The following is a 19,028-nucleotide window of genomic DNA, read 5'->3' as shown; positions in this document are numbered from 1 at the left end:
ACGTGCTTCAAACTCCTAGCAGGCGGGGCGTTAGTGACAGACGCAAAAGAATCGATGGATTCTATTCCGGCCTGACCGAGAACCGACAGCTGAATTCCGCGTGCTGTGACAGAGCATATGCAATCGTTTTCACTGAGAGGATGGGAGGTAGCCATTGACAACGGTGAAACCCTACACAAGCTTGCCATGGAAAGGAATAAGAAGGATTGGATGAAGACAGTAGGAAAGCAGAGAGACGGAAGGGAAGGCATCTTCATGCGCTTATCTGAAGTTCCTACCAATGAATTACATAAGTATCTCTATCTTTACCTTTTTGTTATTTTCGTTCATCACCATTACCATTTGAGTTTGCCTGACTAAGATTTACAAGATGACCATAGCTTGCTTCAATACTAACAATCTCCGTGGGATCGACCCTTACTCGTGTAAGGTTTATTACTTGGACGACCCAGTGCACTTGCTGGTTAGTTGTGCGAAGTTGTGTAATGCCATGGTATTGAACACCAAAGTTTTTGGGGTTCATGTCCGGGGATTATGAGAGTTGTGAAAAAGTATTGTTCACAATTTCGCGCACCAAGTTTTTGGCGCCGTTGCCGGGGATTGTTCAAGTTTTGAGCAAGCTTTTGGTAACATCAGTGCCAAGATCCGGCAACAACACCAAGTTTTTTGGCGTTATTGCCAGGGATTGTTCTAGTTTGGACAACTGACGGTTCATCTTGTTGCTTAGATTAGGTATTTATTTTTTTTCGAAATTCTTGAAGATGAATTCTAGAGTTTCATGATGATTTGTTGAAGTCTGGCTGGCTGAGAAGCCATGTCTAATCTCATTGGACCGAGGTTTCAACTTATCATCACAAGAGCTTGTTGATTTTTATCAATCTTGCTTTTGGAGCAGTGATCTGCTAAGGCTTGGCTGGCCTTTGGCCATGTCTAGTGTTTTGGACCGAAGCTTTCTTTGAAAGCTTGGCTGGCTGTGAAGCCATGTCTAATTCCTGGACCGGAGTCTTAGACTAGCATTGCACTGATTCCTGGAATTCTCATTAAGAATTTTGATATCTTTTTCCACTTAATTTTCGAAAAGCACGAAAAAATTACAAAATCATAAAATCCAAAAATTTCTTGTTTAAGTCTAGTGTCTCATCTTAAGTTTGGTGTCAATTGCATGCATTCATTCATGTATCTTGGTGATCTTCAAGATGTTCTTGATGATTTACTTTCTCTAATCTTTGAATTATATTGACTTGAGTGTCTTGTGTGTCTCATTTGCATTTTCATTTTGTTAGTGTCAGTAGTATACAAACTGCTAAGTTTGGTGTCTTGCATGCATTGTTATTTGATTCTTGTTGCATTTTGATTTTTCCTTATTATTAAAAATCCAAAAATATTTTTAATTTGTGTCTTCTCAAGTCAATAATAAGAAGAATTGAAGATTCAGAACATACAGCAGAGGAATTCCACAGAAAAAGCTGGGCGTTCAAAACGCCCAGTGAAGAAGGACAGACTGGCGTTTAAACGCCAGCCAGGGTACCTGGTTGGGCGTTTAACGCCCAAAAAGGTAGTGTTTTGGGCGTTAAACGCCAGAATGTGCACCATTCTGGGCGTTTAACGCCAGGATGGCTAAAGGGGGAAGATTTTGTTTTCAAATCAGATTTTTTTTCAAGTTTTCAAACTTTTTCAAAATCAAATCTTTTTTCAAATCAATTTTTCAATCAAATCTTTTTCAAAAGCAATTTCTTTCCATTTTCTAAGATACTTACTATCAATTAATGATTTGATTCAACATTTCAAGTATGTTGCCTTTTCTGTTGAGAAAGGTTTAATGTTTGAATCATATCTTTTCTTGTTAGCCAAGTTTTTAATTGTCAAAATCAAATCTTTTTAAAATGTTTTTCAAATCATATCTTCTCAATCACATTTTTTTAAAATCAATCATATTTTCTTAACCACATCTTTTTCAAAACAATTTTTCAATCAAATCTTCTTGATTTCTAATTTCAAAATCTTTTTCAAAAATCATTTGATTTCTTTTCCACTTTCATTTTCGAAAATTAAGTAATGTTTTTCAAAAATGTTTTCAATTTTTTTACTTAATTTTCGAAAATTACTTCCCTCCTTCTCACATCCTTCTATTTATGGACTAACACTATCCCCTAATGCAAAATTCGAACTCCATCTTCTTTGATAAGTTCGAATTTTCTACTTCTGTCTTCTACTCTTCTTTTCTTCTGACACCTAAAGGAATCTCTATACTGTGACATAGAGGATTCCACATTTTCTTGTTCTCTTCTCTTTCTTATGAGCAGGAGCAAAGACAAAGGCATTCTTGTTGAGGCTGATCCTGAACCTGAACGGACCTTGAAGAGAAAGCTCAGAGAAGCCAAAGCACAACTCTCTTTAGAGCACCTAACCGAATTCTTCAAAGAAGAAGAACACATGGCAGCCGAAAACAACAACAATGCCAACAATGCAAGGAAGGTGCTGGGTGACTTTACTGCACCTACTCCCAACTTCTATGGGAGAAGCATCTCTATCCCTGCCATTGGAGCAAATAACTTTGAGCTTAAGCCTCAATTAGTTTCTCTAATGCAACAGAATTGCAAGTTTCATGGACTTCCATTGGAAGATCCTCATCAGTTTTTAGCTGAATTCTTGCAAATCTGTGACACTGTTAAGACTAATGGGGTTGACCCTGAGGTCTACAGACTTATGCTATTCCCTTTTGCTGTAAGAGACAGAGCTAGAACATGGTTGGATTCTCAACCTAAAGAAAGCCTGGACTCTTGGGAAAAGCTAGTCAATGCCTTCTTGGCAAAGTTCTTTCCACCTCAAAAATTGAGTAAGCTTAGAGTGGAAGTCCAAACCTTCAGACAGAAGGAAGGAGAATCCCTCTATGAAGCTTGGGAAAGATACAAACAATTAATCAGAAAGTGTCCTTCTGATATGCTTTCTGAATGGAGCATCATAGGTATTTTCTATGATGGTCTCTCTGAACTGTCCAAGATGTCTTTGGATAGCTCTTCTGGAGGATCTCTTCATCTGAAGAAGACGCCTACTGAGGCTCAAGAACTGATTGAAATGGTTGCAAATAACCAATTCATGTACACTTCTGAAAGAAATCCTGTGAACAATGGGACTAGTCAGAAGAAAGGAGTTCTTGAGATTGACACTCTGAATGCCATATTGGCTCAGAACAAAATATTGACTCAACAAGTCAATATGATTTCTCAAAGTCTGTCTGGAATGCAAAATGCACCAAGCAGTACTAAGGAAGCTTCATCTGAGGAAGAAGCTTATGATCCTGAGAACCCTTCAATGGAAGAGGTGAATTACATGGGAGAACCCTATGGAAACACCTACAATCCTTCATGGAGGAATCATCCAAATCTTTCATGGAAGGATCAACAGAGACCTCAACAAGGTTTCAATAACAATGGTGGAAGAAACAGGTTTAGCAATAGCAAGCCTTTTCCATCATCTTCTCAGCAACAGACAGAGAGTTCTAAGCAGAATAACTCTGACTTAGCAACCATGGTCTCTGATTTAATCAAAACCACTCAAAGTTTCATGACTGAAACAAGGTCCTCCATTAGAAATTTGGAAGGACAAGTGGGCCAGCTGAGCAAGAAAATTACTGAACTCCCTCCTAGTACTCTCCCAAGCAACACAGAAGAAAATCCAAAAGGAGAGTGCAAGGCCATCAACATGGCCGAATTTTGGGAAGGAGAAGAGGCAGTGAACGCCACTGAGGACGGCCTCAATGGACGTCCACTGGCCTCCACTGAGTTCCCCAATGAGGAACCATGGGAATCTGAGGCTCAAACTGAGACCATAGAGATTCCATTGGACTTACTTCTGCCATTCATGAGCTCTGATGAGTATTCTTCCTCTGAAGAGGATGAGTATGTCACTGAGGAGCAAGTTGCTAAATACCTTGGAGCAATCATGAAGCTGAATGACAAGTTATTTGGAAATGAGACTTGGGAGGATGAACCTCCTTTGCTCACCAAAGAACTGGATGACTTGTATAGGCAGAAACTGCCTCAAAAGAGACAGGATCCTGGGAAGTTTTCAATACCTTGTACCATAGGCACCATGACCTTCAAAAAGGCCTTGTGTGACTTAGGGTCAAGTGTAAACCTCATGCCTCTCTCTGTAATGGAGAAGCTAGGGATCTTTGAGGTGCAAGCTGCAAAAATCTCATTAGAGATGGCAGACAACTCAAGAAAACAAGCCCATGGACTTGTAGAGGATGTTCTGGTTAAAGTTGAAGACCATTACATCCCTACTGATTTCATAGTCCTAGAGACTGGGAAGTGCATGGATGAATCCATCATCCTTGGCAGACCCTTCCTAGCCACAGCAAAGGCTGTGATTGATGTTGATAGAGGAGAGTTGATCATTCAAGTGAATGAAGAATCCTTGGTGTTTAAGGCTCAAGGATATCCCTCTGTCATCATGGAGAGGAAGCATGAAGAGCTTCTCTCAAAGCAGAGCCAAACAGAGCCCCCACAGTCAAACGCTAAGTTTGGTGTTGGGAGGCCACAACCAAACTCTAAGTTTGGTGTTGAACCCCACATTCAAACTCTAAGTTTGGTGTTGGGAGTCCCAACATGGCTCTGCATATCTGTGAGACTCTATGAGAGTCCTCTGTCAAGCTACTGACATTAAAGAAGCGCTTGTTGGGAGGCAACCCAATGTTTTATAATTAACTATTTTCTTTTGTTATTTTATGTCTTTTGTAGGTTAATGATCATGAGAAGTCACAAAATTAATGAAAAAAGCAAAAACAGAATGAAAAACAGGAAGAAAAATAGCACACCCTGGAGGACGCACCCACTGGCGTTTAAACGCCAGTGAGGTTAGCTGTTGGGCGTTTAACGCCCAGTCTGGCACCATTCTGGGCGTTTAACGCCAGAAAGGGGCACCAGACTGGCGTTAAACGCCAGAAATGGGCACCAGCCCGGCGTTTAACGCCAGAAATGGCTCAAAACGTGATTTTGAATGCCATTTGGTGCAGGGATGACTTTTCCTTGACACCTCAGGATCTGTGGACCCCACAGGATCCCCACCTACCCTACCACTCTCTCTCTCTTCTTCACCCATTCACCAATCACCTCAATACCTCTTCCCCAAAAAACCTTCACCTATCAAATCCCATCTTTCTCTTCACCACTCACATCCATCCTTCATAAAACCCCACCTACCCCACCATTCAAATTCAAACCACTTTCCTAACCAAACCCACCCTCAAATGGCCGAACATCCCTCTCTCCCTCTCCTATATAAACCCTCCTTCACTCCTTCATTTTCACACCTCCTAAACACCATTTCTCTCCCCTTTGGCCGAATTAAAGCCATTCCCTTTCCCCTCATTTCTTCTTCTTCTACTCTCTTCTTTCTTCTTTTGCTCGAGGACGAGCAAACATTTTAAGTTTGGTGTGGTAAAAGCATTGCTTTTTGTTTTTCCATAACCATTTATGGCATCCAAGGCCGGAGAAACCTCTAGAAAGAGGAAAGGGAAGGCAAAAGCTTCCACCTCCGAGTCATGGGAGATGGAGAGATTCATCTCAAGGGTGCATCAAGACCACTTCTATGAAGTTGTGGCCTTGAAGAAGGTGATCCCCGAGATCCCTTTCAAACTCAAAAAGGGTCAACTTTGATCAAAGGTTGGACCAAGTCCTCATAAACATTTGTGAAGAGGGCGCTCAATGAAAGAGAAACTCAAGAGGGAAGCCGGTTCAACTGAGAAGGCATGACCTCAAGCCCATCACTAAGAAAAGGATGGAGCAAGCATGAGGAAATTCCTCCTCATAAAATCTCTGAGATGCCTCAAGGGATGCACTTTCCTCCACAAAACTATTGGGAGCAAATCAACACCTCCCTAGGAGAATTGAGTCCAACATGGGACAACTAAGGGGGGAGCACCAAGAACATTCCATCCTCCTCCATGAGATAAGAGAAGATCAAAGAACCATGAGAGAGGAACAACAAAGACAAGGAAGAGACATTGAGGAGCTCAAGCACTCCATAGGATCTTCAAGAGGAAGAAAGAGCCGCCATCACTAAGGTGGACCCGTTCTTTGATTTCCTTGTTCTTTATTCTTCTGTTTTTCGAATTTTATGCTTATGTTTATCCATGTTTGTGTCTTGTGATCATTAGTGTCTTAGTGTCTATGCCTTAAAGTTATGAATGTCCTATGAATCCATCACCTTTCTTGAATAAAAATGTGCTTAATTGAAAAAGAAAAGAATTGCATGAATTTTGAATTTTATAACAGTTTAATTATTTTGATGTGGTGGCATTACTTTTGTTTTCTGAATGTATGCTTAAACAGTGCATATGTATCTTGAATTTGTGGTTCATGAATGTTGGCTCTTGAAAGAATGATGAAAAAGGAGACATGTTACTAAGGATCTGAAAAATCATAAAAATGATTCTTGAAGCAAGAAAAAGCAGTGAATACAGAAAAAAAAAATCGAAAAAAATAGAGAAAAGGGGAGAAAAAGAAAGAAAAAGAAAAAATAAAGTTGTGATCCAAGGCAAAAAGAGTGTGCTTAAGAACCCTGGACACCTCTAATTGGGGACTCTAGCAAAGCTGAGTCACAATCTGAAAAGGTTCACCCAATTATGTGTCTGTGGCATGTATGTATCCGGTGGTAATACTGGAAGACAGAGTGCTTTGGGCCACAGCCAAGACTCAATAAGTAGCTATGTTCAAGAATCATCATACTCTACTAGGAGAATCAATAACACTATCTGGATTCTGAGTTCCTAAAGAAGCCAATCATTCTGAATTTCAAAGGATAGAGTGAGATGCCAAAACTATTCAGAGGCAAAAAGCTAAAAGCCCCGCTCATCTAATTAATACTGATCTTCACAGATGTTTTTGGGATTCATTGCATATTCTCTTCTTTTTATCTTATTTGATTTTCAGTTGCTTGAGGACAAGCAACAATTTAAGTTTGGTGTTGTGATGAGCGGATAATTTGTATGCTTTTTGGCATTGTTTTTAGTATGTTTTTAGTATGATCTAGTTAGTTTTTAGTATATTTTTATTAGTTTTTAGTTAAAATTCACTTTTCTGGACTTTACTATGAGTTTGTGTGTTTTTCTGTGATTTCAAGTATTTTCTGGCTGAAATTGAGGGACCTGAGCAAAAATCTGATTCAGAGACTAAAAAGGACTGCAGATGCTGTTGGATTCTGATCTCCCTGCACTCGAAGTGGATTTTCTGGAGCTACAAAAGCCCAATTAGCGCTCTCTAAACGGCGTTGGAAAGTAGACATCCTGGGCTTTCCCGCAATATATGATAGTCCATACTTTGCCCAAGATTTGATGGCCCAAACTGGCGCTCAAAGTCACCTTCAAGAATTCCAGCGTTAAACGCCGGAACTGGCACCCAAATGGGAGTTAAACGCCCAAACTGGCATAAAAGCTGGCGTTTAACTCCAAGAAGAGTCTCTACACGAAAATTCTTCATTGCTCAGCCCAAGCACACACCAAGTGGGCCCGGAAGTGGATTTTTATGTCATTTACTCATTTCTGTAAATCTTAGGCTACTAGTTTTCTATAAGTAGGACCTTTTACTATTGTATTTGAATCTTTGGATTATTTTAGATCCTTTGATCTATCTTTGGACATCTAGTTCTTAGATCATTGGGAGGCTGGCCTCACGGCCATGCCTAGACCTTGTTCTTATGTATTTTCAACGGTGGAGTTTCTACACACCATAGATTAAGGTGTGGAGCTCTGCTGTACCTCGAGTATTAATGCAATTACTATTGTTCTTCCATTCAATTCCACTTGTTCTTGTTCTAAGATATCACTTGTTCTTCAACTTGATGAATGTGATGATCCGTGACACTCATCATCATTCTCACCTATGAACGTGTGACTGACAACCACCTCCGTTCTACCTTCGATTGGGTGAATATCTCTTGGATTCCTGATTGCACGATGCATGGTTGATCGCCTGACAACCGAATGCTCGCCTGACAAACGAGCCAACCATTCCGTGAGATCAGAGTCTTCGTGGTATAGGCAAGAACTGATGGCGGCATTCGAGAGAATCCGGAAGGTCTAACCTTGTCTGTGGTATTCTGAGTAGGATTCAATGACTGAATGGCTGTGACGTGCTTCAAACTCCTAGCAGGCGGGGCGTTAGTGACAGACACAAAAGAATCGATGGATTCTATTCCGGCCTGACCGAGAACCGACAGCTGAATTCCGCGTGCTGTGACAGAGCATATGCAATCGTTTTCACTGAGAAGATGGGAGGTAGCCATTGACAACGGTGAAACCCTACACAAGCTTGCCATGGAAAGGAATAAGAAGGATTGGATGAAGACAGTAGGAAAGCAGAGAGACGGAAGGGAAGGCATCTTCATGCGCTTATCTGAAGTTCCTACCAATGAATTACATAAGTATCTCTATCTTTACCTTTTTGTTATTTTCGTTCATCACCATTACCATTTGAGTTTGCCTGACTAAGATTTACAAGATGACGATAGCTTGCTTCAATACTAACAATCTCCGTGGGATCGACCCTTACTCGCGTAAGGTTTATTACTTGGACGACCCAGTGCACTTGCTGGTTAGTTGTGCGAAGTTGTGTAATGCCATGGTATTGAACACCAAAGTTTTTGGGGTTCATGTCCGGGGATTATGAGAGTTGTGAAAAAGTATTGTTCACAATTTCGCGCACCAGACCACTTTCTATAACTTCTTGCATTATTCTATTTTCATCTTTGCCGATTTTGTAGAGATTGGGTTTAACCCTCATTTGATCGACCTTTTGATGAATTTGGTTTTCATCTTTGGTATTTATCGTGATCGTGTAGTGAATTTGATTTTCACTTTCTGCCGATCTGTAGCTTTATAATCGGATGATGAATGTTTTAGATTAATGCGGCTTGAGCATTTGTAGAAGATTTAAACAGATTTTATTCAGATGAAAATACAAATATATACATGTGGGAGGTTTATCCTCTAAGTCGGGTGATTTGTAGGTCTTAGCTTGGCGCCTTATTAAAAAAGCTTTTCAGAAAAAAGAGTGTGCCTTATCCTAAGATCCTTTATCATCCCTAACTATAGTACCTTCTTAGATTGCAGGCGTGCCATGACCTAGGAAGCTCTCACCCATCGAGTTCAGACAGTCTGTAGTAGCCCTTTCCAAGTACTTCTATGACTCGGTAGGGTCCTTTCCAGTTTACTGCCAGCTTTCCTTATCCAAGTCGGGTTGTTCCGATATCATTTCGGATTAGGATGCGGTCGTTCTCAGCAAAAGCTCGATGTACTACCTTTTGATTGTATCTCGAAGCCATTCGACGTTTTAATGTTTCTTCCTTAATCCGGGCTCTTTCTTGGACTTCCGGAAGTAGGTCGAGTTCTTCCCTTTGAAGTTGGGAGTTGGCTTCTTCACTATAGTAGATCACTCTAGGCGACACTTCTTCAATCTCTACTAGGATCATTGCCTCCATTCCATACGCTAATTGGAAGGGTGATTCCTTTGTGTTGGAATGTGGCGTTGTTCAGTATGCCCATAGGACTTGTGGGAGCTCTTCGGCCCAGGCTCCCTTTGCGTCCTGTAATCTCCATTTCAACTCAGCCAATATGACTTTGTTGGCAGCTTTGGCTTGTCCATTGGCTTGGGGATGTTCTACGGAAGTGAATTGTTGTTTTATGGTCAAGTCGGCCACCAGCTTTCTGAAGCCTGCATCCGTGAATTGGGTGCCATTGTCTGTGGTAATGGAATATGGAACCCCAAACCTTGTGACAATGTTCCTATATAGGAATTTTCGACTTCTTTGAGTAGTGGCATTAGCTAGGGGTTCCGCCTCGATCCACTTTGTGAAATAGTCTATCCCCACTATGAGAAATTTAACTTGCCCCGATCCCTGAGGGAAGGGTCCAAGAAGGTCAAGTCCCTATTTTGCGAATAGCCAAGGTGAGGTCGCGCTGATAAGCTCCTCTGGCGGGGCGATGTGAAAGTTAGCATGTTTCTGACATGATGGACATGCCTTTACGAACTCTATGGCTTCCTTTTGTAGAGTTGGCCAATAAAATCCTGCCCAGAGTACTTTCTTGGTAAGTGCTTGCGCTCCGAGATGATTTTCACAAATACCATTGTGTACTTCTTCTAGAACTTCCTTTGTGTTGGAAGTCGGCACACATTTTAACAATGGTATTGAGATCCCTCTTTTGCATAGAGTGTCATTTATGATAGTGTAGTATTGTAGCTCCCTCTGTGGGGAGTGCTTCAATTTTGAGGTAGTTAATTATGGGAGTCATCCATCCTTTATCCTGACCTGTTATGGCCAGGATTTTTTCTTCTTCCGTGATTGATGGATTTTACAGAATTTCTTGGATGAGGCTTCTATTGTTGCCCCCTGGTTTGGTGCTGGCTAGTTTTGAGAGTGCGTCAGCTCGGGCATTATGTTCTCGGGGTATGTGACGGACCTCATATTCTGCGAGTTGTTCGAGCTGTTCCCTGGTTTTATCCAAGTACTTTTTCATGGTGGGATATTTGGTTTGGTAGCTTCTTGCTATTTGTGAAGTGACTACTTGTGAGTCACAAAAGATGATAAGTTTTTGAGCTCCAACCTCTCTAGCCAGCTTAAAACCAGCTAGTAGTGCCTCGTATTCTGCTTGGTTGTTTGAGGCAGGGAACCCGAATTTGAGGGAGAGTTCGATTTAGGTTCCTTGGTCGCTTTCAATTATCACATCCGCGCCGCTTCCAGTTTTATTTGAGGAACCGTCCATGTAGAGATTCCATTCTGTGGGAATTTCTGGTGTGTCTGTAAATTCTGCGATGAAGTCGGCCAGGTATTGTGATTTTATCGCTATTCGAGCTTCGTATTGAAGATCAAATTCAGACAACTTGACTGCCCATTGCAAGATTCTACCCGCCAGGTTTGTTTTTTGTAAAATCCCTTTTTATGGGCTGGTTGGTTCGAACCCTAATGGTATGGGCTTGGAAGTATGGACAAAGTCGTCGAGATGTTATTATGAAAGCATAGGCAAACTTTTCTATTTTTTGGTAGTTCAGCTCGGCTCCCTATAATGCTTTACTAAAGAAGTGTACGGGTTGTTGCCCACTATCGTCTTCTCAGACTAGCGCTGATGCTACTGCCCGACTTCATACTGTGAGGAACAATATGAGTGGTTCTCCTTCCCGTGGCCGAGTTAGGATAGGTGGCTGTCCCAGGAACCTTTTGAAATCTTGAAAGGCTTGCTTGCACTTTGCTGTCCATTCAAATTTCTTTTCCTTCCTTAGAGTGGCGTAGAAGGGAAGAGATCTTATTGCCAATCCGGCTAGAAATCTGGACAAGGCTGCCAACCTCCCGTTGAGTTGTTGTACCTCTTTGACACAAGTCAGACTCTTCATGTTGAGTATGGTCAGGCATTTATCTGGGTTTGCTTTGATTCCTCTTTGTGTGAGCATAAAACCTAAGAATTTTTCAGCTTCTACTGCGAAGGTGCATTTTGCGGGATTGAGTCGCATGCCATGCCGTCTTATGGTGTTGAATACTTGGGCCAGGTTGGTGATAAGCGGATAATTTATACGCTTTTTGGCATTGTTTTTAGGTAGTTTTTAATAGGATATAGTTACTTTTAGGGATGTTTTCATTAGTTTTTATGCTAAATTAACATTTCTGGACTTTTCTATGAGTTTGTGTGTTTTTCTATGATTTCAGGTATTTTCTGGCTGAAATTGAGGGACTTGAGTAAAACTCTGATAAAAGGCTGACAAAGGACTGCTGATGCTGTTGGATTCTGGTGCACGAATTTGTGATTCGCACAACTAACCAGCAAGTGCACTGGGTCGTCTAAGTAATACCTTACGTGAGTAAGGGTTGATCCCACGGAGATTGTTGGTTTGAAGCAAGCTATGTTTATCTTATTATTCTTAGTCAGGATATCAATTAAAATTATCAGTTGGAATTATTAGATTGGAAAAATAAAAGAGAATAAAAGCGTTACTTGTTGTGCAATAATGAGAAATATGTTGGAGTTTTGGAGATGCTTTGTCCTCTGAACTTCAACTCTTCCTTGAAATCCTTTTCCACACGCAAGGTTCCTTCCATGGCAAGCTCTATGTAGGGTGTCACCGTTGTCAATGGCTACTTCCCATCCTCTCAGTGAAAACGTTCCTATGCTCTGTCACAGCACGGCTAATCATCTGTCGGTTCTCAATCAGGTTGGAATAGAATCCATTGATTCTTTTGCGTCTGTCACTAACGCCCAGCCTTCAGGAGTTTGAAGCTCGTCACAGTCATTCAATCCCAGAATCCTACTCGGAATACCACAGACAAGGTTTAGACTTTCCGAATTCTCATGAATGCCGCCATCAATCCGGCTTATACCACGAAGATTCTGATTAAGGAATCTAAGAGATACTCATTCAATCTGATGTAGAACGGAGGTGGTTGTCAGGCACACGTTCATGGATTGAGGAAGGTGATGAGTGTCACGGATCATCACCTTCTCCATAATTAATCGCGAATGAACATCTTAGATAAGAACAAGGGTGTTTGAATGGAAAATAAAGGAATTGTATTAATTCTCGAGACGCTGCAGAGCTCCCACCCCCAACAATGGAGTTTAGAGACTCATGCCATCAAAGTGTATAAAATTCAGATCTAAAAATGTCATGAGGTACAAAATAAGTCTCTAAAAGTTGTTTAAATAGTAAACTAGTAACCTAGGTTTACAGAATATGAGTAAACTAAGATGATTGGTGCAGAAATCCACTTCTGGGGCCCACTTGGTGTGTGCTGGGGTTGAGATTAAAGCTATCCACGAGTTGAGGCCTTTCTTGGAGTTGAACTCCAAGTTATAACGTGTTTTGGGCGTTCAACTCCAGATCATGACGTGTTTCTGGCGTTTAACTCCAGACAGCAGCATGTACTTGGCGTTCAATGCCAAGTTACGTCGTCTATCTTCGCGCAAAGTATGGACTATTATATATTGCTGGAAAGCCCTGGATGTCTACTTTTCAACGCCGTTGAGAGCGCGCCAATTGGACTCCTCTAGCTCCAAAGAATCCAACAGCATCAGCAGTCCTTTTTCAGCCTAACTCAGAAATTTGCTCAGCTCCCTCAATTTCAGCCAGAAAATACCTGAAATCACAGAAAAACACACAAACTCATAGTAAAGTCCAGAAATATGATTTTTGCCTAAAAACTAATATTATTCTACTAAAAACCAATTAAAACATGCTAAAATCTACATGAAATTACCCCCAAAAAGCGTATAAAATATCCGCTCATCACAACACCAAACTTAAACTGTTGCTTGTCCTCAAGCAACTAGATGAATAAAATAGAATTAAAAGAAATCAAGAAGCAATAATATCTCGGAGTTTTAAGTGAAGCTCAGATTCTTATTAGATGAGCGGGGCTTGTAGCTTTTTGCTTCTGAACAGTTTTGGCATCTCACTTTATCCTTTGAAATTCAGAATGGTTGGCATCCATAGGAACTCAGAATTCAGATAGTATTATTGACTCTCCTATTTTAGCATGTTGATTCTTGAACACAGCTACTTATTGAGTCTTGGCCATGGCCCTAAGCATTTTGTTTTCTAGTATTACCACCAGATACATAAATGCCACAGACACATAACTGGGTGAACCTTTTCAGATTGTGACTCAGCTTTGCTAAAGTTCCCAATTAGAGGTGTCCAGAGTTCTTAAGCACACTCTTTTTGCTTTGGATCACGACTTTAACCACTCAGTCTCAAGCTTTTCACTTGGACCTGCATGCCACAAGCACATGGTTAGGGACAACTTGATTTTAGCCGCTTAGGCCTGGATTTATTTCCTTGGGCCCTCCTATCCATTGATGCTCAAAGCCTTGGATCCTTTTTACCCCTGCCTTTTGGTTTTAAGGGCTATTGGCTTTTTCTGCTTGCTTTTTCTTTTTCTTTCTATTTTATTCCTTTTTTTTTCGCACAAGCTTTTGCTTTTTCACTGCTTTTTCTTGCTTCAATAATCACTTTCATGATTTTTCAGATCATCAATAACATTTCTCTTGTTCATCATTCTTTCAGGAGCCAACAATTTTAACATTCATAAAATTCAATATCAAAAATATGCACTGTTCAAGCATTCATTCAGAAGACAAAAAAAAGTATTGCCACCACATAAAAATAATAAGAATTTTCCTTATTCAGAAGATTAAATTGCCTCTTTAAAAAAAATCTACTATTTTATTCATGTTTGATGATGATGAGAAAAATAAATTATAACTTAATTGAAAATAAAATCAAAATAGATATGCTAATTACTACTACTCCTATATAACTTCTAAGGTAGAATCCTGTAATAATACTATCACAGAGTTAAAGCTAGAATTAGAACTTAACAACCTGTATTTTGGGAAGTGGATGTTCCTCTAGTCTGTGGGGTGCCTTCAAGAATTAATTTCTGACGCTTTAGCTCCCTTAAGTTCACATCCTTGCTCTTCCTGTTCCCTTAGGTGCCATGATCTTGATGAGTTTTAGCTCAGTGATCATGGCAAATCACACCAAACTTAGAGGTTTGCTTGTCCTCAAGCAAAATAAAGGATAGAAGAGGAATAGAGGGAAAGGCAATTTCGAAATCAAAAGATATGATGAGTTGAAAAAAAATTTGAAAAAGATTTTAAAAAGATAATTAAGTTTTGAAAACAAACTTAAAAGAGTTGGATTGGATTGGAAAACAATTTGGCTGTATGGATTACGATATATTTGATATTTTTGAAAAAGGGAATTTAGAAATTAGGGTTCTTAGAAAACTAATTTGATTTTTGAAGGATGACATTTTGAAACATGTGTATGCAAGAAATCGTGAATTGAAACATAAAAATTTAGAAAAATTGTAAAGAAAAGTGAATTTTACCTCCTCCCCACCATCCTGGCGTTAAACGCCCAAGCAATGCATGTTTTGGGCGTTTAACGCCCAAATGCTGCTTCTCCTGGGCGTTCAACGCCCAGCTGATGCATCTTTCTGGCGTTGAACGCCAGGAAGTCCTTTGTCATTGGGCGTTTTTTTGAACGCCCAGGATGCTAACAATCTGGCGTTAAACGCCCAAAAGGTGCTTCCTTCTGGCGTTCAACGCCCAGAAGATGCTCCTTTCTGGCGTTTAACGCCCAGATGGCTACCCTTACTGGCGTTGAACGCCCAGTGGGTGCTTCTTTTGGGCGTTCAACACCCAAAACATTTCTTACTGGCTTTTTCACGCCAGTGAGCTTCCAAATTCCCCTATAACTCTGTGAATTCAATCAATTACTTTTTTACCTTGAAGATACTTTGACATATACCTGTAAAAATCAACAAAAACAAATAAAATTAAATTTTATGATTGGCTGGGTTGCCTCCCAGCAAGCGCTTCTTTATTGTCCTTAGCTGGACAGTGAGCTCTCATGGAGTCTCACAGATAATCAGAGCAAGGTAGGGACCTCCCAACATCAAATTTAGAGTTTGAATGTGGGGGTTCAATGCCAAACTGAGAGTTTGGTTGTGGCCTCCCAACACCAAACTTAGAGTTGGACTGTGGGGGCTTTGGTTGACTCTGCAGTGAGAGAAGCTTTTCATGCTTCCTCTCCATTGTTACAAAAGAAGAACCTTGTGTCTTATAGTTTGCAATGTCTGCAAACCACAGAGCTTCCTGAACAGCAAACAATTGCTCATCCGGAAAGGTTTCAGAGATCTCAGTAGGAGGGAGGGATGCTCCTGCTACTGGTTCTATCCGGGACAGGTGATCAGCTACTTGATTCTCTGTTCCTTTTCTGTCTCTTATTTCTAAATCAAACTCTTGCAGAAGCAACACCCATCTTATGAGCCTGGGCTTTGAATCCTGCTTTGTGAGTAGATATTTAAGAGCAGCATGGTCAGTGTACACAATCACTTTTGATCCTACTAAGTAGGATCTAAACTTGTCAATGGCATAAACCACTGCAAGTAATTCTTTTTCTGTGGTTGTGTAATTTTTCTGGGCATCATTTAAAACACTGCTAGCATAATAAATAACATGCAGAAGCTTGTTATGCCTCTGTCCTAATACTGCACCAATGGTATGGTCACTGGCATCACACATTAGTTCAAAGGGTAATGTCCAGTCTGGTGCAGAAATAACTGGTGCTGTGACCAGCTTAGCTTTCAGGGTCTCAAACGCCTGCAGACACTTTGTGTCAAACACAAATGGTGTGTTAGCAGCTAGCAGATTGCTCAGAGGTTTTGCAATTTTTGAAAAATCCTTTATAAACCTCCTATAGAATCCTGCATGCCCCAGAAAGCTTCTGATTGCCTTAACATTGGCAGGTGGTGGTAATTTTTCAATTACTTCAACTTTAGCTTGATCCACCTCTATTCCCTTGTTTGAAATTTTATGCCCAAGGACAATCCCTTCAGTCACCATAAAGTGACATTTTTCACAGTTTAAAACTAGGTTGGTCTCTTGGCATCTTTTCAGAACAAGTGCTAAATGGTTAAGGCAGGAGCTGAATGAGTCTCCAAATACTGAAAAGTCATCCATGAAGACTTCCAGAAACTTCTCTACCATATCAGAGAAGATAGAGAGCATGCACCTTTGAAAGGTTGCAGGTGCATTGCACAAGCCAAATGGCATCCTTCTGTATGAAAATACTCCAGATGGGCATGTGAATGCCGTTTTCTCTTGATCCTGGGGATCTACTGCAATTTGATTATAACCTGAATATCCATCCAGGAAGCAGTAGTATTCATGACCTGCTAGTTTTTCTAGCATCTGGTCTATGAATGGTAAAGGAAAATGATCCTTTCTGGTGGCTGTATTGAGCCTTCTATAATCAATACACATACGCCACCCTGTAACTGTTCTTGTAGGAACCAGTTCATTTTTTTCATTATGAACCACTGTCATGCCTCCCTTCTTAGGGACGACTTGGACAGGGCTTACCCAGGGGCTGTCAGAAATAGGATAAATAATCCCAGCCTCTAGTAATTTAGTGACCTCCTTCTGCACAACTTCCTTCATGGCTGGATTAAGCCGCCTTTGTGGTTGGACCACTGGCTTGGCGTCACCCTCCAATAGGATCTTGTGCATGCATCTGGCTGGGCTAATGCCCTTAAGATCACTGATGGACCACCCAAGAGCTGTCTTGTGTGTCCTTAGCACTTGAATTAGTGCTTCCTCTTCCTGTGGCTCTAAGGTAGAGCTTATGATTACAGGAAAGGTATCACATTCTCCTAGAAATGCATATTTCAGGGATGGTGGTAATGGTTTGAGCTCAGGTTTGGGAGGTTTCTCCTCTTCCTGAGGGATTTTTAGAGGTTCTATTATTCTCTCTAATTCCTCCAAATCAGGCTGAACATCTTTAAAGATGTCTTCTAGCTCTGATTCGAGACTCTCAGCCATATTGACCTCTCTTACCAGAGAGTCAATGATATCAATACTCATGCAGTCATATGGGGTGTCTGGATATTGCATGGCTTTGGCAACATTCAACTTGAACTCCTCCTCATTGACTTTCAAGGTTACTTCCCCTTTTTGGACGTCAATGAGGGTTCGGCCAGTTGCTAGGAAAGGTCTTCCTAGAATGAGAGTTGCACTCTTGTGCTCCTCCATTTCCAGCACCACAAAGTCAGTAGGAAAGGCAAATGGCCCAACCTTGACAATCATGTCCTCAATCACGCCTGATGGGTATTTAATGGAGCCATCAGCAAGTTGAAGACATATCCTGGTTGGTTTTATTTCTTCAATTAAACCAAGCTTTCTGATAGTAGATGCAGGTATTAGGTTGATACTTGCCCCAAGATCACATAAAGCTTGCTTGGTACAAGTACCCTCTAATGTGCATGGTATCATAAAGCTCCCAGGATCTTTAAGCTTCTCAGGTAAGCTTTTCAGAATGACTACACTGCATTCTTCAGTGAGGTAAACTTTTTCAGTCTCCCTCCAATCCTTCTTATGACTTAAGATCTCTTTCATGAACTTAGCATAAGAGGGTATTTGCTCAGGTGCTTCTGCAAATGGGATCTTTATTTCAAGAGTCCTGAGATAGTCTGCAAAGCGAGCAAATTGCTTATCCTGTTCTGCTTGGCGGAGTTTTTGAGGATAAGGCATTTTGGCTTTGTATTCCTCAACCTTAGTTGCTGCAGGTTTATTACCTACAGAAGTGGGTTGGGAAGCCTTTTTAGAGGGGTTGTTATCAGCACTTGTATGTGACTGATCCCCCACTGGCATTTGAATGCCGGGGGTGGAAGCTGGAGTGGCGTTAGACGCCAACTCCTTATCTGTTACTGGCGTCTGAACGCCAGAACTGTGCTTCCTTTGGGTGTTCAACGCCGGATTCCTGCTTGTTTCTAGCGTTGAACGCCAGGAATGAGCATGGTCTGGGCGTTCAGCGCCAGCATTATTCCTCTTTGGGCTCTGACTGTCCTCAGAGGGATTTTGAGTAGCCATTTGTTCATTTCTTGGCTTCCTGCTGCTTTGAAGTGAGGTATTTAATGTTTTCCCACTTCTTAATTGAACTGCTTGGCATTCTTCTGCTATTTGTTTTGACAGTTGCTTTTCTGTTTGCTTTAACTGTAACTCCATATTCCTGTTAGCCATTCTTGTTTCCTGTAGTATTTCCTTGAATTCGGCTAGCTGCTGAGTTAGAAAGTCTAGCTGCTGATTGAATTCATTAGCCTGATCCACAGGACTGAGTTCAGCAGTTACTGTTTTAGCTTCTTCTTTCATGGAAGATTCACTGCTTAGGTACAGATGCTGATTTCTGGCAACTGTATCAATAAGCTCTTGAGCTTCTTCAATTGTTTTTCTCATATGTATAGATCCACCAGCTGAGTGATCTAGAGAAATCTGAGCTTTTTCTGTTAGCCCATAGTAGAAGATGTCTAATTGCACCCACTCTGAAAACATCTCAGAGGGGCATTTTCTTAGCATCTCTCTGTATCTCTCCCAGGCATCATAAAGGGATTCATTATCTCCTTGTTTGAAGCCTTGGATGCTTAGCCTTAGCTGTGTCATCCGTTTTGGAGGGAAATAGTGATTCGGGAATTTTTCT

The 19,028-nt window shown here is 41.0% G+C and overlaps 1 non-coding gene across 1 annotated transcript; it reads right to left on the bottom strand.

The window, feature by feature from the left end:
* Positions 1 to 2,838: 2,838 nt before the first annotated feature.
* On the bottom strand, positions 2,839 to 2,946 carry LOC112799327 (small nucleolar RNA R71). The gene has a single exon (XR_003200901.1). It is a non-coding gene; the product is annotated as a small nucleolar RNA R71 (small nucleolar RNA).
* Positions 2,947 to 19,028: the final 16,082 nt, after the last annotated feature.

This window comes from Arachis hypogaea, chromosome 4, assembly GCF_003086295.3.
Source record: "Arachis hypogaea cultivar Tifrunner chromosome 4, arahy.Tifrunner.gnm2.J5K5, whole genome shotgun sequence".
Classification (NCBI taxonomy): domain Eukaryota; kingdom Viridiplantae; phylum Streptophyta; class Magnoliopsida; order Fabales; family Fabaceae; genus Arachis; species Arachis hypogaea.
The sequence above is the reverse complement of the archived record's forward strand: the minus strand, read 5'-3'. Positions and strand labels throughout refer to the sequence as shown.